Here is a 23,613-nt window from a genome sequence, read left to right as displayed (position 1 = left end):
ATGATATCCAGGGGCAGTGCATGGGCAAGGTCAAGAAATGACTTGAAAAGGATGTTTAGTTTAGTTTATTATTCTCACATGTATCGAGGTACAGGGAAAAGCTTTTTTGTTGCAACTATCCAGTCAAGACCATACATCATTACTTTCAAGCTGTCGACAGCAGACAGTTAAAGGATAAAGGGTACAATATTTAGTGCAGGATAATGTCTGATTAAAGGCAGTTCACAGGTCTCCACTGAGCTAGATGGTAGGTCAGGACCGCACTCTAGCCGGTTCAGTTGGCTGGTAATAGCTTGGATGTAACTGTCCTTGAATCTGGAGGTGTGCATTCCATATTTCTGTACCTCTTGCCTGAGGAGAGATAGGAGAAGTCAATGTAGGCTGGTAGGCTGGTCCTAAAGGTCAAGTTACAGAGAAGTAGAGCTAGCTGGCAAATTGGATCCTGCACAGGCTTGGTGATAGGTGATCAAAGGTATTGGTATAAGGTTGTTTGTCTAATTGGAAGTCTGTGACCAGTAGTGTACCACGGTGATTGGTGCTGTGAGATTGGAGATACTGCGTGGAAACAGGCCCTTCAGCCCACGGAGTCTGCGCCGACCAATGATCACCCATACACTAGTGCTATCCCTCACACTAGGGATAGTTTACAGAAGCCAATTAACCCATAACCCTGCCCCCCTTTGGAATGTGGGAGGAAACCGGAGCACCTGGAGGAAACCCACAGCACCCGTTGTCAGGTCTCTGGCGTTGCAAGGCAGCAACTCTATCACTGTACCGCAAACTGTGAATGTGGTGGAAGGATGAGCAAATTTGTGGATGGCTCAAAAGAGGTTGTACACAAAAAGGCTGGAGGAACTCAGCGGGTGCAGCAGCATCTATGGAGCGAAGGAAATAGGCAACATTTTGGGCCGAAACCCTTCTTCAGGTTGTGTTGTGTTTAGCGTGGAAAGTTTTCTAAGATTGCAGCAGGATGTAGATCAAATCTAAAATTGGACTGAGCATTGGCAGACAGACTTTAGAATAGAATGGAAGAATAGAATGCCTTTTATTGTCATTCAAACAGACAATGTTTGAAGGAAATTTCATTCCTGCAGACATGACACTACAATCTGGACACGGTGCAAGGTGACACATTGTCAACATTTCCGTCTTTCTAATATATTCAGCTTAAGATATCTGCTCATCTGTTTTTAGACGTAGGGTGATTTGTTTAGCAATTTGGAGATGGCGGAGGGGATTAAGCAGGGTTTTGGTGATGTGCAGATGTTAGTGGTCACTGAATATGTAGAAGATGGTGCTATATTTTAAAATGAAGTTGGCAAATACTGTCATAGACATACAATGTGGAAACAGGCCCTACTGCCCAACTTGCCCATGCTGACCAGGATGCCACATCCATGCTAGTCCCACCTGCCCACATTTAACCCCTGTCCCTCTAAACCTATCCTATCCGTGTACTTGTCCATGACAGGTTTGTCTGGATGTCCTGTTAAATAAACATTGAGGAAAACTTTAATACAGTTCTATGTATTATAAATGCTGGAAATAAATACAGTGAAACACTACAGCATGTCATAGGCTACTGTACTATATATTTCTTCCTTTTGTGCCTTTGTGCAGGATTGTGCCTTGTTACATATCATATCCAATGGTGTTATTTATGCACTTTCATGTTCAATACAGTATTGTGTCAAATACTGTAATGGAATACTGAGCATATGATACCGGGCAGAGGGTTGCAATATTGTAATAAATAACATGGTGATGCATATAATAATTATTATAATAAAATAGTTGATCTAGAAATTCTTTTGTATGGTGAGTATGCCTCTATGCACATTATAAAGTAATTTTACCTTGCTGCTAAACGGGATCACTTCTTGTTTCATGTATCTTGTTGTCGTGTTTTATGACTGTTGGCAGACCAATTTCCCTCCTGGGATAAATAAAGTTCTATTGCAACGTATCGTATCATGTCCACATTGCAGACTTGCATAGGTTTCTTCTTGGTCCCCTCTGTATATGGAGCACGCACACGGATGTTAAGTGGTGTACCATGCGCGTCTTGATCATTCATGGCTCATAAACAGCAGACGTCATTTGCACTGAAGCATTGAAGCATTGTATAAAGAGGATGGGTCTTACAAAGTCCGCTGCAGGCGAATCTGTGCCACCCTCTTGTGGGCAGGTCCTCTTTAAATATTTGGCATTCTCTTCGCTCCCACGTCCTTTCCTGTTGCTGCTCAAGTCACCCTGTGCCAGTCAGACACCTGACGTATCCCCTGTCTCTTGAACAATGAAAACATTTTTAACCAGATGACATTTCAGGTCGGACCTTCACTTTAGACTGATGGACATATGACATTTCGGGTCAATCAGTCTGTAGGGTCCGGACCAAACATATCATCTGTACACTCCTTTCACAAATGCTGCCTGACCCGCTAAGTTCTTCCAGCACCTTTTTTGTTTTGTCTCAGGTTTAACACGGTTAACTCTCTTTACATATGGCCCAAATGTTATGTTGGTCCTTTGTTTAAGTCCCACCTTCACCATTCACGCTACAACTAATTAAGATGGCTGGCAGCTCTCTTGGTTTTAAAGCCTAGCCTCCACGCCACATTCATTCCTGGTGCCTGTTTTACCGCAGTGCCAATCAAGGAAGCTTTGCACAGGTGCCCTCCCTAATTTGTGGTTAATTTGAATATGTTGGCATAGTTTGCCCTGGCACAGAAACCTCAGGATACCTTTGTCCTCTCAAACTGGAAACACTTTCTTGGGGTAAAAAAAAGAATGAACTGAGGATGGGCGGCGGCACAGTGGCGCAGCGGTAGAGTTGCTGCCTTATAGTACCAGACACCCGGGTTCGGTCCTGACTATGGGTGCTGTCTGTACGGAGTTTGAACGCTCTCCCCGTGACCGCATGGGTTTTCTCCGGGTGCTTCGGTTTCCTCCCACGCTCCAAAGATGAACAGGTTTGTAGGTTAATTAGCTTCGGTAAAATTATAAATTGTCCCTACTATGTAGCATCGTGCTAGTGTAATCGCTGGTGATCGCTGGTTGCCACGCACCCGTTGGGCCAAAGGGCCTGTTTCCGCGCTGTATCTCTAAAGTCTCTAAAGTCGCAGTGAAATGGCTCCTGGTAAAATCTCCTTGATATGCTCTGCAAGTAAACTGTAGTGAGGTGAAAAATCAGGATAGTGACTTTGAATCAATGAATCAGTATCTTAAAAGGGACACTTTTGTGCAGTTTGTTAAAAAGGACTTTTGTTTCAGGTTGGCAAAAATGCTGGGGAAACTCAGCGGGTAAGGCAGCATCTATGGAGCGAAGGAATAGGCTACGTTTCGGGTCAAGACCCTTCTTCAGACTGATGACCCCGAAACATCGCCTATTCCTTCGCTCCATAGATGCTGCCTCACCCGCTGAGTTTCCCCAGCTTTTTTGTATACCTTTGATTTTTCCAGCATCTGCAGTTCTTTCTTAAACATTTTGTTTCAGGTTGAACACTTTTCAATTGTGTTAAAACTGAGCTTCACCCAGAGCTGTGTCTCGGTTTGAGTATTAATGGTGACAATGTTTATTCCAACCCCTCCATGAAACCAGACCAACATCATTGGCAGCTGATGATTGGAGCTGGATTGGGAAGGAAAGAAGGAGGAGAACCAGTGACTGGGTTCAAGCTGTTGATCCAATCCTTGATGTCCAGGAAAAGTTAAAAGGTGCTGGAGTAACTCAGCGGACCAGGCAGCATCTCTGGAGAACATGGATAGGTGGCCTTTTAGGTCAGGACCCTTCTTCAGACTAAAAAAGTGTCTCGACCTGAAACGTCACCTATCCATGTTCTCCAGAGATGCTGCCTGACCCATGAGTCACTCCAGCACTTGTGTCCTTTTTGTTTGCAAAATGGCAACTGCAGTTCCTGTTGTCTCCAAAAACTAAAAGGTGTTGAGCCAGTGAGGAGTGGGTTCCTTATTAGGACTCTATTTTTTAACCCAGTTTCAACCCAAGGCTTAATCGCACGGCAGCCATGAGATCCATGGTTAACTGTTATGATAAAAGGCCCGGAGGGGAGGGAGGGAGGGGAAGGGGGGTGGGGGGGTCATTCATTCATCCCGAGCAAGACATCTAGTGCAAGGATGTCAGAGAAGGAGGAGCAGTGGCTAAAACATTTTGAAAAATGACCAATTAAGGTGCACCACTGATGTGGTCCTTTTGGTCTGGAGCAGTCAAGCCTGAAGGAGATCAAAGTTCTTCGGGTTGACATGAGCAGCCTGGTGGCAGATTGTGAGGCATTGTTGCAAATTTCTATTTCCTTGTTCGATTTAAAGTAAGTTGAGGTAATCTTGTTTGAAATAAATGTGGCAAAACCGGTTTTAAACACTTCAGACCTTTCACATCCATCGCTTCATTGGTTTGTTCAAGGCTGCCATGGTATTTCCCCATAGGTGTATATAATTTATTCCAGTGGTCCAATTGGCTGGAGAGCAGGGACTAATCTCCAACTATGCTTTAAGAACTCAACTGCAAATTCTCATGGTGCAAACCTGTGCTTTCTTAAAGGCACAGAGACAGACTTAATTTAATGCATATAGTATTGGAAAATCTAAGTCATGTATTGCAGTCATAGAGTATGGAAACAGGCCCTTCAGCCCAACTTGCCCACAACGACCAACATGTCCCGTGTACACTAGTCCCATTTGCCTGCATTTGGCCCATATTCTTCCAAACCTGTCCTATACATGCACCTGTGTTCAAAAGGGAACTGCAGATTCTTCAGTCTGAAGAAGGGTTTCGGCCCGAAACGTCGCCTATTTCCTTCGCTCCATAGATGCTGCTGCACCCGCTGAGTTTCCCCAGCAATTTTGTGTACCTTCTATACATGCACCTGTCTAATTGTTTCTTAAATGTTGGGATAGTCCCTGTCTCAACTTCCTCCTGCGGCAGCTCGTTCCATACACCCTTTGTGTGAAAAGGTTACCCCTCAGGTTCTTATAAAATCTTTCCCCCTTCACCTTAAACCTATGCCCTCTGCCTCTTGATTTCACCTACTCTGGATAAGAGACTGTGCATCTACCCAATCTATTCCTCTGAGGATTTTATACAACTCTATAAGACCACCCCTTATCCTCCTGTGCTCCAGGGAACAGCCTGCTCAACCTCTCCCGATAGCTCAGACGCTCGAGACCTGGCAACATCCTTGAAATGTTTCTCTGCACCTTCACCCACTGCAGCATTAGAAAGAAATGCAGAGAAACTGGCCATTCAGTTTGTTCGCGCCAGTCTTTATGCCCCACAGTTCCCAGCTGCCTCTCTATTTTACCCAGTCAGAATATTGTTTCTTCTTGAGCAAAACACAAAGTACTGGATTAACTCAAAGGATCAGGCAGCATCTGTGGAGGGAATGGATAAGCGACATTTCAGGTCAGGTCAGGTCAGATCACTCTGAAGAAGGGTCCCGAGCTGGAACATCACCTCTCCATTCTCCCTTCACGGATGCTGCCTAACCCGCTGTTACTCTGGTACTTTTGCTCAAAATTCCAGCATCTGCAGTTCTTTGTGTCTCTATGGTTTCTTCTTCCTGTAATATGATTCGGCTCAATCACCCTTTGCCATTGTGAGTCTTGCACTTAACATTCCTGCAGTTAAAAGAGATCTCATGAAATCCTTACCGTTTTATTAATGAATGCCTTACATTTATCAACACTGCTGTTGGCTTCCACCACAAGCAAAAATGTGGCATATTAATCCCATCCAACCGCTTCAGAATATTAAAGACTGAGTTTGAATCTTTTTAACTTTACCTCTATTCAATTATCCCAGCCATAGTCCCACCAAGATTTGATATTGTGTTAATATGCCTCCTCTTCTAGTGATTCTTGTTCTCCAGAAATCCCAAACCTTTGCTAGTGTTTGGTTTATTGCTGTAGGAAGGAACTGAAGATGCTGGTTTTATACCAAAAATAGACATAAAATGCTGGAGTAACTCAGCGGGCCAGGCAGCATCTCAGGATAAAAAGAATAGGTGACGTTTCGAGTCTGAAGAAGGGTTCAAATCTGAAGCGTCACCTATTCCTTTTCTCCAGAGATGCTGCCTGACCCGCTGATTTACTTAAGCATTTTCTGTCTATCTTTGTTTATTGCTGCCTTGGCACCTTTTATTAAGAAACACCCTGAATGGTCAACAATTAGTGTCCCAACAATATGCAGAAATAATAATAAAACGATGTTATCCATTTGAACAATAGCAATAATAAGTGAGTCATTTACTTAATTATTTCCTGCCCCAATATTATTTGTAGCCTGCCGAATGTTCAACGTGCTGTAAATTAAAAGCAGAACTGATTCCTAGTTATTTTATCCAAATCAATTTGTAGCATTGTTCCTGATGATGCAATCTGGAGCCAGATATCTGTGACCAATCCCCATTGTACATTAACTGATCTAAGTGCAGAAAAACAGAGAGGATGTCTAATCCCATTTGGCCATTTGTAGAATTGTACAATATCGCATTGAGTAATATATGTCTTGCACCTTTCTCCTCTGTGCTTTGGTGTATGCTAACTTAGCCGCTGCTTATTTCAAATAAACCCATGGATACAGGCCCTTCAGCCCATTGAGCCTATGCCAACCGTCAATCACCCGTTATCCCACTTTCTCATCCACTCCCTGCACACTGGAGGCAATTTTACAGGAGGCCAATTAACCCACATACTCTTGTGTAGGAAGGAACTGCAGATGCTGGTTTAAACCGAAGATAGACACAAAATGCAGGAATAACTCAGCGGGACGGGCAGCATCTCTGGGGAGAAGGAACGGATGCTGCCTGTCGCGCTGAGTAACTCCAGTACTTTGTGTCTAACCCATGTCTATGATGATGTGGGACAAAACCGGAACAGCCGGAGGAAACCCGCGTGGTCACAGGGAAGATGGGTCCTGACCCGAAACGTCATCTGCCAATTCCCTCCTCAGCTGCTGCCTGGCCCACTGAGTTCCTCCAGTACTTTGTGTTTTGCTCAAGATTCCAGATTGTATCATCCGATACCATCGGTCTCCTCTTTTAAATCTCTTCACCACCTATTGTACTTGAGTTTGACTGTATTGATATATAGTATTAGCCGATCAGATTGGATAGCATTGAAAATAAAGCTTCTCCCTTTACCTCGGTACATGTGACAATAATGAACCAAAAAAGTCAATGCTCATCATGGGAGGATGTGTATGTATGTGGGAGAGGGTGAGAGGGGGAACATGAGTGTGTGTGTGCTGATTATCAGAGGAGTTAAATAATCATTACTGTCGCATTCATGATGGTTTCCGTGAGAATGTCCCAGACCAGAATGGGTAGACAAAAGGACACAAAGTGCTGGAGTAACTCAGCAGGTCAGGCAGCATCAGTGAGAACATGAATAGGTGACATTTCTGGTCAAGTCCCTTCTTCAGTCAAAGAGTGATCTCGAGCCGAAACATCACATATTCATGTTCTCCAGAGATTCTGCTGGAGTTACTCCAGCACTTTGTGTCCTTTTGTGTATTAACCAGCATCTGCAGTTCTTTATTTCTCTGGGATGGACAAGAAAAGTTGAGAGGGATATGGATTAAATGCAAGCAGGTGGGACTAGTGTAGATGGGGCATCTTGGCCAGCATGGGCTAGTTGGGCCGAAGGGCCTGTTTCCGTGCTTTATGACTCACCTCCAGCTGCAGCTGCACTGCCACCTCCTCCCGGCCTGTGATCTTCTGCAGGGTTTGCTGTTGGGACTCATGTAACGAGCCTGTCGCTTGTGGCCAGAACTGAAATCAGTCCTGCTCTTTCCCCTCTTGCTCTTGTGCAGTGAAAACAAAGGAATAAAAACACTCATAGAGCAAGTGAAAGACTCCCTTTGCAACCTAAATGAAAATCGTACCATTTCAACATCCGTTTTTTTTCTATTTTCCGCGCTCCGTTACTGGGGACAACGGCTCGGTGTGTCCACGTGGAGAGTGAGTTGAATGACTTAACACATTGGAAATTGCAGACACAGACCTGGATGCCACCACTGTATAATGTAGCATTGAAGAAAAGTACAGAGGGAGGTCCTTGTACTAAAAGCTGCCTAGGTTGCTATCCTCTGGCAAACAAAACAATTGTGGCCGGCACTGAATTAGTGAAGTGTGTTGAATGGCCCAATCACAAAGATTCCATCAAAAGTTCTGATAAAGAAACCAAACGTTTTCTACTAGAGCTGACATTCATTCTGATTCCTTACTAACAGAGAAATCAAACGGCTTCACCCATTCTATCACACGTGCGTACATTTTAGTATCATACAAAACACATTGCGACTCTTCAATAGTGGTGGCAGACCATGTATTCTGGCCTCTGGTCCACATCCCTCAATATTACCAAATATAATCATATCCTGAAGATTTGATGAAATGGAGGCACAAGGAAATGCCAATGTTGTTTTACCAAAAAAAAGACACAAAATGCAGGAGTAACTCAGCGGTTCAGGCAGCATCACTGGAGAGCATGGATAGGTGACATTTCGGGTTGGGATCCTTCTTTGCACCCTTCTTCAGTTCTGACCCGAAACGTCACCTCTCCATGTTCTCCAGAGATGCTGCCTGATCTGTGGAGTTACCCCAGCATTTTGTGTCTCATCCTGAGGGTCCAGTTTGCTCATCAAGGGAACCAGTGACATCTAGTGGGTGAAAGCAATCATCTTTTGCAACTTTCTTCCATTCCCATGGGTTAACAAAAGGGTCATGGCAATTGGTTAACTTTCTGAAATATCCTTGGGATTCACATGCATTGGAGGTGCTGATTGTTGTAGTGGGATGTGTGACAAATCAACACCACCGACAATGATAATGGAGGTTTCTAATTCTTAATTATAGCAGACGATTATGAGAAGCTTATATTGGGTCAAAGAAACACCTTTCCTTTATATAAAGCCCATTACATCAATAGTCTGCCTCGACACTTCACAATCACTGAGATATTTTTGATGTAGTCAATGTTGTAATTGAGGACAAGAGACGGCTCATTTCTAGGGGCGGCACTGTGGCTCAGTTGGTGGAGCCGCTGCATTCAATCATGACTTCGGGTGCTGTCAGTGTGGAGTTTGCACGTTCTCCCTGTGACAGCGTGGGTCTCCTCCGGGTGCTCTGGTCTCCACCCAGATCCCAAAGACGTGCCAGTATTGTAGGTTAAGTGGCATTCGTAAACTGCCTCTAGTGTGTAGGGAGTGGATGCGAAAGTGGGTCAACAGAGAACTGATCGATGGTCATTGTGAACTTGTTGGGCCGAAAAGCCTGTTTCCATGCTGTATAAGCTAAACTAAACTAATCTATACAATAAACTCCCACATTGAGATAGATCACTGTATCGCTTGCTGCACATTCTTCATACTTGGGGGGTTATGATGGTGCTGAGTTACTGAACTAATAAATCATGGACATGGTCAAAGATCTGAGCTCACTTCTTAGCAGGGCAGTCACGGAATAAATTCAGTACATAATCTGGATTTTGGAAGAAGATCAAATATTCTTTGTAATACGAACCTTGGAAACTGCAGCATTGATGTAAAACCCATCTGCTTCACCAAATGCTATCCTGAAGTGTGACTCAAAACCAACCTGGCAAGTTTAACTCAGAAAACGCAAGGAGCTGCAGTCGCAGGAATCTTGAGCAAACACACAAAGTGCTGGAGGAACTCAGCGGGTCAGGGGGGCGGGAGATTGCAACCTTCACGTGGTCCGCCCTGTTTCGACGAATACAATCAACCCGGCGTGCACAATCAAGTAAGATCAAATAGAACAAGTTGCCGTACAACTTTAGGCTGTGCACGCCATACGCAAGAAGAAGAAGAGGAAGAAGAAGAAGAAGAAGAAGAGGCGGGTCAGGCAGATCAAGAATAATCATTATTGCCAATTTTTGTCTGATAAGTAGTGGTTTGATTTGAAATTCTAAGGTTTACTTTTGGCTCTGGAGGGATATAAAGAGAAAAGTGAAAGAGGAAGTGCTGGTCATTAAATTCCCATTGAATTTTGTTTTAGAAGGAACTGCAGATGCTGGAAAATCGAAGGTACACAAAAATGCTGGAGAAACTCAGCGGGTGCAGCAGCATCTATGGAGCGAAGGAAATAGGCAACGTTTCGTCCCGAAACGTTGCCTATTTCCTTCGCTCCATAGATGCTGCTGCACCCGCTGAGTTTCTCCAGCATTTTTGTGTATCTCCCATTGAATTTTATTTGATCAATTTGAGCGATACTCTGGTGTGAACAAGTAGAATTGTGCTGGGCTTTGATCGTGCTTCTGAAATTGTCCAGTATTCCAACCCTGGGTTTTTTTCTGATGTGTTAAAATGTTTGCATTCTGGAGTGAATAAGACCTGGACTTTGATGGTGGTTGCCAGCTCTGAACAGCTGACATTTGCCTATTTAAAAAGCAGCAAGCTTACGACTTCTGTGTGCACAGTCAAACACGGAGATTTCAGACTTGCCTGTTGTTGGTTGGCGTTTTATGTTACAATGGGCTCTGCTGCTGAACTCCCAGTGGAATTAAAATGACAGAGCTGCAATCTCTGATATTCCACGTGACTAATTTTGGGGAATTGGTTCTTGGGCCCTGTGCCATGTTGATAGTCATACAGCATGGAAATAGGCCCTTCGGCCCAACTTGCCCATGTTGACAAAAAATGCCACATGTATACTAGTTCCATCTGCCTGTGTTTGGCCCATATTCCTCTAGACCAAGGGTTCCCAAACTGGGGTAAACTTACCCCAGGGGGTATATTTCGCTTACCCAGGGGATAAATTTGTTGATTCTGGATTTGTACATATTTTTTCTCATTGACTGACTGTGTTTGGTTCTGGTACACCAGTATCTGCTCATCATTAGTAGTTCATAAATAAGTGAAATAACATTGTTACGTGCTATTAAAGTTGCCTGGGGTAAACGGGACGAGAAAGGTTGGGAACCCCTGGTCTAAACCTCCAGATCTCATTGATTTAGGAAATTATAGTGCTATGGAGAAGATAGGAAAGGGTTATTTAGTTGTTTTGTTTAAGGTCGATTCAATGGATTTTTAAAATTAAGTTATTTCATGTGTAATAATTTTTGAATGTCAGAAAGCTGAGGATGTGACTTTGCTGGTTGTCGAAGCTGACAGCACGGTCTCAGTAGAAGGACTTCTCTGTTGCATAGTTTGCGGCTGTTTTGTTGGTGGAGTCTCGGATGCTTTGAAGTTCAACCTCGGATTATTTTCTCTGGAGTGTCGGAAGCTGAGGGGAGACTTGATAGAAATTTATTAAATTATGAGAAGCATAGATATGATAGGTAGTCAGATGCTTTGTCCCAGGGTGGAATATCAAATATTAGAGGGTATAACATTAGAGGGGCAAAGTTTAAAGGAGATGTGCTGGACATGGAGGGTGGTGAGTGCCTGGAACGTGCTGCTGGGGGGTGATGGTTGAAGAAGATACATTAGTGGCATTTGAAAAAGTATTTTGGAAAGGTTTGATGGAGGTAATGGGTTATGTGCAGGTAGATAAGTGATAGTCTTGGCTGCATGTTCAACACTGACCTTGTGGGCTGAAGGGTCTGTTCTTGTGATGTGCTGTTCTACATTTTACTAAAAGTATTTAATACTTAAAATAGAATTAAAAAAAATATATATATTTTTTTATATTTTATTAGAAGCAATATACATATATCTTAATCATAATATGCAACCTATTACATTTCTTGTACAACTTCTTTTTTTTTCAAACTTTAAGCTATAATAGAAAAAGAGAAAGGAAAAGAGAGAAAGAAGAAAAGAGTGAGGATAGTAGTGGAGTATAGTCCGCAGTAGTTGGCGTTAAGTGAATGATACTGGTTAAGTAGACTGCGTGCTTGAAAATGTGGGAAGAAAAGAAGGAAAAAAAGGCCCCACAGAAAAGGGGGGCCTTAAGAAAAGAAAAAGAAAATAAGTAAGGTAAGGCAAGAAGGAAAGGGAATGTGCCTAATTCCTGATGATTCACACCCATCACCTAATTCTAAAAAAATTATTTTTCAGCGTTAAAATACAATTATAATGAAACTAATTTAGCATGCCAATCAAGGGATGAATAAGTAACTGGTTAAGATATATTTATGGTCACAAGAATAAATGCACATGGAGTGTGACAGTTTCAATTTGACCGGGACCTTGGAGAAGTCGCCTGTTGGGAACGAGTGTGATAATGTCAACATGACTTTCTTCCCAGCAAAATATCTCTGCTAAACATTTTTTAATGCAAGGTGCCTCTTTCAGTAGAAGCATTTGAAACTGTTTTTTGTATAATCTAGTGCGGGACAAGAGCCGCTAAGGTGGAGAAATCATTGGCACAGCTTGACGGGGCTGTTGAGGGAATGACCTGTTTCTGTGCCATGGTATCAGGATGTTCATTGACCTTGATGATCAGTTTGGAGCCACCAGCTGTTGTCATTGCGGTATCAGTACCATTGAGTGATACCTGATACCTGGAGCTATGCTCCACTCTGCCAGCTCGTCGCTGAAGCAGCCAACAGCTTCTTACAATCGTTGAAATACTTTTCCCTTTCCTTATGACCTACGTGATGGGCAATTAAACACTCCACGGTTGATGCTATTACTATAGAAGGCAGCATCTTCCTCGTAATATTCTCTGTACTTCCACATTGCTGAAATAAATTGAAGCCAAATCATTAAAATGTATTCTGGAAGCAGTGAGATTTCAATCTTGGGGCCTGTGGAATCAAGGAATACAGAAAACATGATTGGACAACATACTGAATGTGGATGACCGGCCATTTTCATATTGACTAGTACAGGTAGGAAGGGTCGATTGGCCTCTTCCTAATTTTTTATGTTTCATTGCTGCACTAAGTTGTGCAGTACAATATAGTTTCAGTGGCATTGTGTGGCGCAGTTGTTCATGAGAAAACCATTTTATTTTTCTTTCTCTGTTGATGATCATAAAACTGATACATGTAAGATCACCATGATATGAAGGAATGACCAGATTGTTTGAATAGCTCACTGGGAAATGGGAAAGCATCTGACAGAAACAGAAAACAACTAACACTTTTACCTTGTCAGCCTTAAGTGTGTTGTGAACACCTCTGCCTCGTTCGACCTTGTGTAACACACATAACCTTTCTGTTATGGTTACTCTCAATGTAACACACGTCCTAATTATTATTTTTTATTTCTAACAACACAAAATGAAGCCATTTGGCCCATCACATTCCTGCTGGCTCCAGAGAAGTCACATTCACTCTTTCTTTACTTCTCTGTTTATCGTGTTTTGCCCAATGTCTTTGTGATAATGTGACCCTCTTTGGCCTTTCTTCTATGCTCTATTTTGAAGACCTCTCAAATCATTCACACACCCCCAGCATTTATGAGATTCCAAGGGATGCAATCCTATTTTTCCAATGCCTCTGACTCGTGGGCTTTCTTGGCTGTATGATGAACCTCAATCTTTCCATGTAATAACAAGGAATTGCAGATGCTGATTTACCAAAAAAAAGACACAAAGTGCTGCAGTAACGCAGCGGGTCAGGCAGCAACTCTGAAGAACAAGGATGGGCGACATTTCGGGTCCCGACCCTTCTTCAGACGTCTGAAGAAGGGTGTCAGCCTGAAATGTCACCTATCCATGTTCTCCAGAGATGCGTCCTGACATGCTATGTTACTCTAGCACCAGCTTTCCATTATCTTTGATGGAATAACCCCCTCAACCAGCATTGCCTTCCACACAATGTAAAAGCCTTGTCTACTCTTCCATAACTTCCATACTACACAGTCTCAGTATTCTGTTGTCGGCCTTCCAATATTTTCTTCCTGCTGTAAAACGAGAGGCAGCTCGAGGGTGAAAGACAGAGCTCCACCTAGCTGCTGTGATGTGTTCCTCTTCTTTGCTCTTCACACTTGACCCTGGAGAATATCTAACCTCCTCTCCATCAAAGATACTAGAGGAGCTCCTCTAGTATCTTTGCTCTCCATAACAATCTCACTCAGCTTTTCAAAAAAGCACCAGTCCTGTCAATAATCAATGCTCCATTGCCTACCAGCTGTAGTTAATGATGCTGTGTTTTATCTCATCTATTAGTTTAGCTGCTCTCCTAATACAAATGGCACCGACTGTTCCATTATGCTTGCAATCCTTGACTTTTTGAATGCCAAAGATGTATATAATATCCTTCAATTTTTTCCTTTGGGGCTAATTTATTGTGTATCACCTAGTCTACATTTTATTACTCAAGCCCCTTATTATATTTGCAGCTTTGTTTTGTAGCCCAGCTAGATCTTGTCTGTGGTGTGGGTCCCAAAACTGCACACGTTTCTCTCTTCCCATTCCCTCCACAGACGCTGCCTGACCCACTGAGTTCCTCCAGCACTTCGTTTTTTACTCAGAATTCCAGCGTCTGCGGTTTCTTCTGTCTCAACATTCCTCGTGGTGGGGTCTGACTGAACCTCCTTTATAATTCTACGTGCCTTATTTTGATTTACATTAATTTACTTTTGCAACCCAACATCCCTTATGTTGTTTTGTCAACTGCTGAATATTAATTTAATATATTCAGAGGTTTATTATGATTATTTGATTGCCTTAATTTGTATTTCTCCACTAGTGCTATAACCATTTTGCCTATTCCTAATATCTTAGTCCATTATCAGAACATCTTAGTGCATGTTCCAGTTCAAAGTTATACTTCCAAATGTCTGCCCATTTCTTTGAACAAACCCTATTTCTTTGTGGTGACTACATTTGCTGATTTAGCTATCTGTAAATTCTAAGATATAGTTCCAGGCAGGTTGTTAATAAATTACAGATACAAGTTGTAGCACTGAGCACTGTGGGACGCAGCTAGTTACACCTCTCTGTCCAGATGACGTCCCATTCACAAAGACACACTGTTCCCTTTTCCTCAGACTATGCTCAATCACCTTGTATACTTCCACATGCACTTATTTGGTCCAAGTTTCAGTCAGGTACTCATTTAGTCAGGTAAGCATTACTAAACTCCAAATATTTACATCCACATCTCTTGTTAATTTATCAAGAAAAAAATCTTCAGTTGCTTTTACTTGACTTTGCTTTTGTAAATGCCGACACATTCACATTGTTTTTATAAAAATAAACTTACCAGTGCCTCGCCTTTGACTATTGATTCCATAATTTGACCTGGTTTTGGTGTCAGATTGATGATAGTCTCTGGCTAACCCAGTTTATTACTCGAATAAATCCACACTTTTTAATAAACCTCTGTTCATATATACTTACTTCAGTTTAGTATAGAGACACAGCATGGAAACAGGCCCTTCTGCCCATCGAGTCTGTGACGACCAGCAATCACCCATACACCAGTTCTATCCTTTACACTAGGGACGATTGACAGAAGCCAATGAAGCTACAAACCTGCACGTCCTTGGAATGTGGGAGGAAACTGGAGGAACCGGAGAAAACACATGTGATCACAGGGAGAACGTACAAACTCCGTACAACAGCACCTGCAGTTAGGATCTCTGGTGCTGGAAGGCAGCAACTCTACCACTGCACTACTGTGCTGTCAGTAACTTCTATAGTTAATCTTAAATATATTTGTTGGTTGTGTTTGCTTGTCATTAAAAATCTTTATCTTTAAGTGAAATCGAAGATGCTTACTTGGATCTTACCCAGATATACCAATTCAATTACATTACTAATCCTGGAAGTTTATTAGGTGGACACAAAATGCTGGATGTGTTGGGAAAGGTAGGAACTAAAGTTAATGTATAACTTGCAGAAGTGCCTGGTATGACATTTGCACAAAAAATAAATAAATGAAATGTAATAAATGTACCTGTAACAAAGAGGTGAAAATACAGATCCATCTAATAAACTGTGTAGGAAGGAACTGCAGATGCTGTTTTACACCAAAGATAGACATAAAATGCTGGAGTAACTCAGCGGGTCAGGCAGCATCTCTGGAGAAAAGGAATAGGTGATGTTTCGGGTCAAGACCCTTCTTCAGGCCTCGACCTGAAATGTCACCTATTCCTTTTCTCCAGTGATACTGCCGGACCCTCTGAGTAACTCCAGCAGTTTGTGTTTATCCTTGGTGTAAACTAGCATCTGTAGTTCCTTCGTACACAGTTTATTAGGTGGATCTGATTTTTCACCTCTTTGTTACGTTCTATATTTTTTTTGCAATGTCACACCAGGCACTTTTGCAAGTTATACTATAACTTTATTTCCTACCTTTCCAACACAAGTGGCTATCTTATTCACATATCTTTCGGATTTAGTATTAACAAAGCATGATTCATCATAACTGGCTTTCATGCTTCACAAATAGTGACTGAATATTTCTGTAAATTTCATTTTCAACAGCCTCTTGAATATAGGCATTGTTTTAGTTTCTATGTACAGTAGCACCTCAGCCCGTGTTCTAGATACGTTCCTAAATAAGCGGGCTGAATGGCTACTGTTGTTTCTCTTTCTGATGTTCTGATATTGATCTATTCTTTTATCTCTATTTTTCCACATCCCTGGACATAGAACAGCACAGAAACAGGCCCTTCGGCCCACAATGTCTGTGCTGAACATGATGCCAGGACCAACTCTTATCTGCCTGTACATAATCTATGTCCCTTCATTCCCTGCATATCCAAAAGTCTCTTAAATGCCACTATCCGTATCTGCTCGTTCCATGCACTCACTGCCTTCTGTCCAAAATAATTTGCCCTGCACATCTCCTTTAAACTTTGCCCCTCTCACCTTAAAACTGAACTGCTGAGTGTTCTCCAAATGTTAAATGTTATTGCTCTAATATCTCTTCATGTGGTTAGATGTCAATTTTCCCCCAATTATACTTAAGTGAAATGCCTCGCTACAATAAAGGCAGCATATAAATGCTGGTTATTGAGAGGTTGTAATTGAAGATTTCAAATCTTTGAAAGGGTCAGAATGAGTAAGTAGAAACAGTCGGTGAATCACCAACAAGTGCCGAAGACTTAGAATTATCATTAAATTAAGGAGAAAATTATAAGATCCTTTTTCATGCATAGTTATTAGAACAGCGATTAGTTTTGCTACTGACTCATGGATGAAGATATAATTGAAGTGAAATTGCACAAGGTATTTCAAAAGAAAGAATCCCTGAGAAAATGGGCATGGAGGAGAGCAATGGGTTTACAGAAAATAGCTCTACATTTAAGGCAACCGCACAGATGCGATAGATTAAATAGACTTTGCGCTGTAATTTGGACAATCTTGCAACTCGAATCGTTGTAATTATAATGCCAATTCTCGCTGACACATATCATGATTTTAAATTAAATGTGTCAGAATACCTTCATTAACTCCACCAACAACATTCCGGTATCTGTTATGATGATATACAATACATAAATATAAAAATACATTTGATTTATTTGGTCACATTCCAGCTCGCTGCTCCCTGCCAGAAGTCTATTATGTTATGAATATACTAATAGTGCCCTTTGATCCAAAAACAGCTTGGATGCCGTACAATTATTCTGGAAGTGAATCTGAAATTTAAATTCAGCGATCCACTATTTCAGGAATAAACCATCTGCATTCCACTTTCACATTCCAGCCTCTAACTCTTTTAGGTATCGATGAGATTCATTGGAGAACACTGATCTCTCCAAGACAGACGTGAAGCTCACCGTTTGACCTGTTTTTACAAAATGTTAAATGGTCAGCTCGACATAGATTACCAAACCTACACCAAACCCAAACTTATTAGGAGCAGACGAGGGCATTCAATCCAATTTGAGATACCAGCTACCAAGACAGATGTGTACAGCAATTCATTCTTCCCCCGCACAATTAAAGCATGGAATAGTCTTCACCCTACCATAGTTACCCAACCAGATGCAACTAAATTTAAGGTAGCTCTTTTTCTCCAAGAATCCTTTTTTGCGTAAGTCCACCCTCCGCCACTTCCAGTTTAAATTCCATTTGGAATATTTTTGGTGGATCAAGAATCATGAACCAAGATTTGTGTAAGTTTTGCAATGTGCGATTAGCCTGCTTGTTTTTTTTTTTTTGAACCAGTGGGTTGCACAAGAGGTTTGTGCTGAGATCCCTTCATCATAATCGGACCGACTAATGGCATTGACCATAATGTGGAGATCTTAATGTTGGTGACTTTCCAAATTTCTTTTCATGCCCACTCCTGTTGTAGCTGGCAAGTAATAATCGAACACAAGCCTGCCATCCGTAAAAGGGACAGACACAAAATGCTGGTGTAACTTAGCGGGACAGGCAGCATCTCTGGAGAGAAGGAATGAGTGACATTTCGATTCGGGCCGAGACCCTTCTTCATACTACCACTAAAAGGGAGCCAGTTTTTGAAGACAAATGGTAGTGGAAGTCTTTCATGCTCATTAATAGAAAATATAATGTCTGCAGCATACCAGGGTAAACAGCCAAAGTTTTGTGGGAAAATGGGAGTTTTGTTTCGTGCCCTTCTCTCGATCAGCACCACCCTGGGAGATTGATGTGTCAATGACAATCTGTAACTCCTGTGTTGCTTTAAACAGGTGTTAAATCTCTGTCAACTCCTGCCTGCTTCATCAAAAATCTGCGTTATGTTTAATATGCGAGCTAAAAAGTAATATGAAGTATTAAAGATATTGAACATTTAGGATAACTTTTAAAATTAAAAATCCAACATGCTTTTCAAGCATCTAAATAAGCTGTAGATTTGCACTCTGTGTAATCCCCAGGGGTGATTGTGTCAGTGGGATTGTCATCTGTTGCTTGTGATTGCATTCCACAATTTTTAGATTTCACAGTGAAAGATCTGCAGATCTTTAATTCTGTCCCATTTATGTAGAAGCTGCTCGTATCCCCATTTGGAATTTATAGATATTGCGGTGCATGTAAACAGCATTAGAACATAGAACAGTGCAGAATAGGAACATTCGGCCCATCTAGTCTGTGCTGAACATGATGCTAAGACCAACTCTTATCCGCCTGCACACGATCCCTATCCCTCCATTTCCTGCATATCCATGTGACTATCCAAAAGTCTCTTAAAAGCCACAATCGTATCTGCCTCCATCACCACCCCTGGCAGCTCGTCCCAGGCATTTAGCAACCTCTGTGTGTAAAATAAAAACTTGCCCCGCACATCTCCTTTAAACGTTGCCACTTTCACCTTAAAGCTATGTCGTCCTGTATTGGATTTTCTATCCGGGGAAAGTGGTTCTGATTGTCCACCCTATTTATGCCTCTCATCATTTTATAAAATTCTATATCAGAAATTACTTCCAGCGTGCGAGTGGGCGCCTTGCAACATAAAGTTAGTTGTGTCATTTTCTGGTTGTGGTGTCAGGCATTGGGTTTCATTAATACATTTCTTTAACATTAGAGTACAATAACCAGTTCGATGTGGTTTTCCCACCACTCACTTGTGCAGGCCACATGCGTGGATTTTGTTTCTAATGCATTCATATGTAAGAATAGCCCAAAGCTTAATTTTAGCAAATTAACATAATAATAGCTATCTTCACACAAATCTCGTCAGTCGCATAAGACACTATTCCTTGGAGCCCAGGATGATGAGGGGTGATCTTATAGAGGTATATAAAATCGTGAGGAGTAGAGCACAGAGTCTCCTGCCCAGAGTAGGGGAATCGAGAATCAGAGGACTTAGGTTTAAGGTGAAGGGGGAAAGATTTAATAGGAATCTGACGGGTAACTTTTTCGCACAAAGGGTGGGTGCATGGAACGAGCTGCCAGAGGAGGAAGTTGAGGCGGGGACTATTGCAACGTTTAAGAAACAATGAGACAGGTGCATGGATAAGACTGGTTTGGAGGGATATGGACCAAACGCAGTGCAGGTGGGGCTGGTGAAGATGGGACATATTGGTCGGTGTGGGCAAGTTGGGCCGAAGAGTCTGTTTTTTCACTCTGTATGGCTCTAAGTAAGAGGCATAGGCTGAGGAGAGAGTACTTCTGTTAAAGGGGCAAATATGAAGCAATTCAAGAAAACTAAGGTAATAGATGAGGTGCTTGAATCCTTGACTGTAATGTAATGACTGGCATTGAGATTACAGCTACTGTTTAGCTCATTGTTTGCAGTTGCTATGCACTCTACAATGTCCCATACTGGATATCTACAGGCTATAATCATCTATGTGAATGATAATTTCCTGATCAGATCCCTCCTGTCCCAGTAACATATTACACACCTCGGGAATTTAAGAGCCAATAATCGAGCATAAAGAATATTTATTTACCATTCATATCTCTGGACATGGCTACTGCAGCCTAGTGCTGGCTGGTTTCCTTAGAGTCATGAAGGCATAGTCATACCTTGTGGAATCAGGTCCTTTGGACCAACATGTCCCATCTGCACTAGTCCCACCTGCTTGCATTTGGGCCATATCCCTCTAAACCTACCCAATCCATGTACCTGTCTAAATGTTTTTTAATCATTGTGATAGTTTGCTGCATTCTTCATTAGGCTCTCTCGATAAGTTGCTTTCATCAGAAACTCTGCTAACCAGCCCCTAAATCTACCTCACTGCATCCAATCACCCTGTATTGGTTGATGCATTCCACTTCACAGCTAGCCCATGCCTTCTATTTAAAGTTCTCCTCCTTATTTTTGATTCTACATGCAAGTGCTTACCCAGTCTGCGCCCAAGGTCCTAAGACACTGAATAAACTTTTCAAATCCGTCCACCTCACTAATTTAACCCAATGGTATGAACACTGAATTCTCCAATTTTAGGTAACTAACCTAACACCACCCCCCATCTTTTCTACTCCCCACTCTTGCCTGTGCCCCATCCCCTTGGATGCGCACCCATATCTCCCTTTTCCATTCCCCTTCCACCCATCTTCCTTCCTCTGGGTTCACATTTCACGCCCCTTCAATCTCATTATCTCACACCTTTTGTCTTTCCATCTCTGGCCTTTGTCCAACCATCTGCCAATCACAGCCCCCACTCACCTATATCAGGTTTATCCCACCCCCCCACTAGCTTTCTCCCCCCCCGCTCTCCCCCGCCTACTACCACCAGTCTGAAGAACCCTAACCCGAAACGTCACCTATGAATGTTTTCTCCAGAGATGCTACCTAACCCACAGATTCAGTTACTCCAACACTTTGTGGGGTTTTTTTGCTACTCAATACCACCCTTTATAAATGACTTTTATGATATGCCTTCAAATTCTGTAAGTGGTCCGGTGCCCATGATGTCTTGCATGCTTTAAAAAATAAGGTGCTATGTACATGGAAATAGCTGTTTCAGTACATCAGGTATATTCTGTGTTAAAGTTACCGACTCCAGACTCCTGCCCCTGAGCTCTGACTACATCCGTACATTAGCGGCTATCATTGGCACAGGGTTGCAAGCCAATGAGCAATGGCTGTTATTTGTCATTAAACACAGAATCTGATCACAATTATTATCACAGAAATTCACCACCTTTCGATCACCAACGATCCCAACATTGCTCCGAAAACCTACATCTGTGAGTCTGATTTATTATAGTTATGGGGTCATACAGCACGTAAACAGGTCCTTTGGCCCAACCTGCCCATGCCAACCAAAGTGTACCCATCTACAGTAGTCCCACCTGCCCATGTTTGGCCCATATCCCTCTAAACCTTTCCTTGTCAACCAAGGTGCACCCATCCATCAGTACCACCTGCCCACGTTTGCCCCATATCCCTCTGAACCTTTCCTATCCATGCACCTGTCCAAATGTTTTTTTAAATGTGGTTATGGTTTCTGACTCAGTCACCTCTGGAGTTCTACTCCCTCTCTCCCCGTTGTTAAGATCTATTCATTGTTTTGTCCCGAATGAAATTGCATGGAGAAGAGGAGACAAGACGAGTCTCATCACCCCTCAGGGATTTTCCACCTCCCCATTTTCAAGCATCCACTACGAAAATAGAAGGATGAACCTAACCACACATTACTGTCATTTGATGAAAAGATGATTTACCGCAAGAAAATTAAGTAAAATTGACTTGCGTTTGGGAGATGGTGCCTATTATCCATCGGAATGGTGATAGACAGACTGAGTCCATTATGATTTAAAAATACACCCAGACTATGACCTAAGTAATCCATCAGATTGCACCCTGGGGCTGTGGGACAGAGCAAGTCTCATTGTGATCAACAACTACACTCCCAGCAATGGGGACAGATCAGGTTCACCATCATCCGGATAGGTTTGTGTAATAGTTGCTTGATTAGATTATAAAAGCAGAATACAAATCATCTGGATAATTTAAAATTCAAATATAAAACGTATTTTTGCTATGATCATGCCTTTCCAGCATTAAAGATCGTAGCACCTTCAATAAACGGGCCGCCACAGTGGCGCTGTTGGTAGAGAGCAGCTGCCTCACAGCGCCAGAGGCCCGGGTTCAATCCTCGCCTCGGGTGCTGTCTGCGTGGAGTTTGCATGTTTTCCCTGTAACCTCGTGGGGTTTCCTCAGGGTGCTCCGGTTTCCTCCCACATTCCAAAGACGTGCTGGTTTGTAGGTTAATTGGTCTCTGTAAACTGCTCCTCGTGTGTAAGGAGTGGATGATAAAGTGGGATAACATAGAACACGTGTGAATGGGTGAAGGTCGGTGTAGACTCGGTGGGCCGAAAGGCTTGTTTCCATGATGTATCTCTTAACTAGAATTTAGAAGATTGAGGGGGGATCTTATAGAAACTTACAAAATTCTTAAAGGGTTGGACAGGCTAGATGCAGGAAAATTGTTCCCGATGTTGGGGAAGTCCAGAACAAGGGGTCACAGTTTAAGGATAAGGCGGAAATCTTTTAGGACCGAGATGAGGAAAACATTTTTCACACAGAGAGTGGTGAATCTCTGGAATTCTCTGCCACAGAAGGTAGTTGAGGCCAGTTCATTGGCTATATTTAAGAGGGAGTTAGATGTGGCCCTTGTGGCTAAAGGGATCAGGGGGTATGGAGAGAAGGCAGGTAAAGGATACTGAGTTGGATGATCAGCCATGATCATATTGAATGGCGGTGCAGGCTCGAAGGGCCGAATGCCCTACTCCTGCACCTATTTTCTATGTTTCAAACTAAAAACTAAACTAAAACAAAAATTGTATCTCTCCTGACTTTATTAAATGGTGAATTCAGGTTCGGCTGAAAACATTATAGTGGCAGCCTAATCCCTGGGGGCATTGTGGTAATTTTAATTGCATGTGAATGAGCATTCAAAGGAGGGCCAATCATAATATAGGATTGGCTCATATTTGGTTGAGTTTACAAGAATTTTGCTGAGAACTGTCTCAAGCTCCACAGAATTAATGTAAGATCCTATTGTCTAGTCTATTCAGTCACATCAGATTTGATCTCCCTGCTGTCATTCCTGTCTGTTACCATGACAGCCACAAGGTACTCTGCTGTCAGGGAATGCTGTTGCACTGGACTGACTGACTTCACTCAATACCTGAAGACACAAGTCCTTCAATAACATCATAATTTTCAAAACCTTCCTCCCGAGGAAGGTTGCGTTGCAGAAGGCCCCATTTTGTAAGGCGATCTTTCAAAATAAGGTATGCAGTCTTGATTTATCGCTTTTTGAAATCGGCACAAAAACATCGCCTTACTTGCATTTCAGAACATGTT

The 23,613-nt window shown here is 42.3% G+C and overlaps 1 protein-coding gene across 4 annotated transcripts in view; it reads left to right on the top strand.

Moving 5' to 3' along the window:
• The window catches only part of wnt7b (Wnt family member 7B), an 86,552-nt gene that overhangs the window by 34,802 nt on the left and 28,137 nt on the right, over nt 1-23,613 (top strand). The gene's annotated exons all lie outside the window — the stretch shown is intronic.

This window comes from Amblyraja radiata, chromosome 19, assembly GCF_010909765.2.
Source record: "Amblyraja radiata isolate CabotCenter1 chromosome 19, sAmbRad1.1.pri, whole genome shotgun sequence".
Lineage (NCBI taxonomy): Eukaryota > Metazoa > Chordata > Chondrichthyes > Rajiformes > Rajidae > Amblyraja > Amblyraja radiata.
This window is presented reverse-complemented; position numbering and strand designations above follow the sequence as displayed.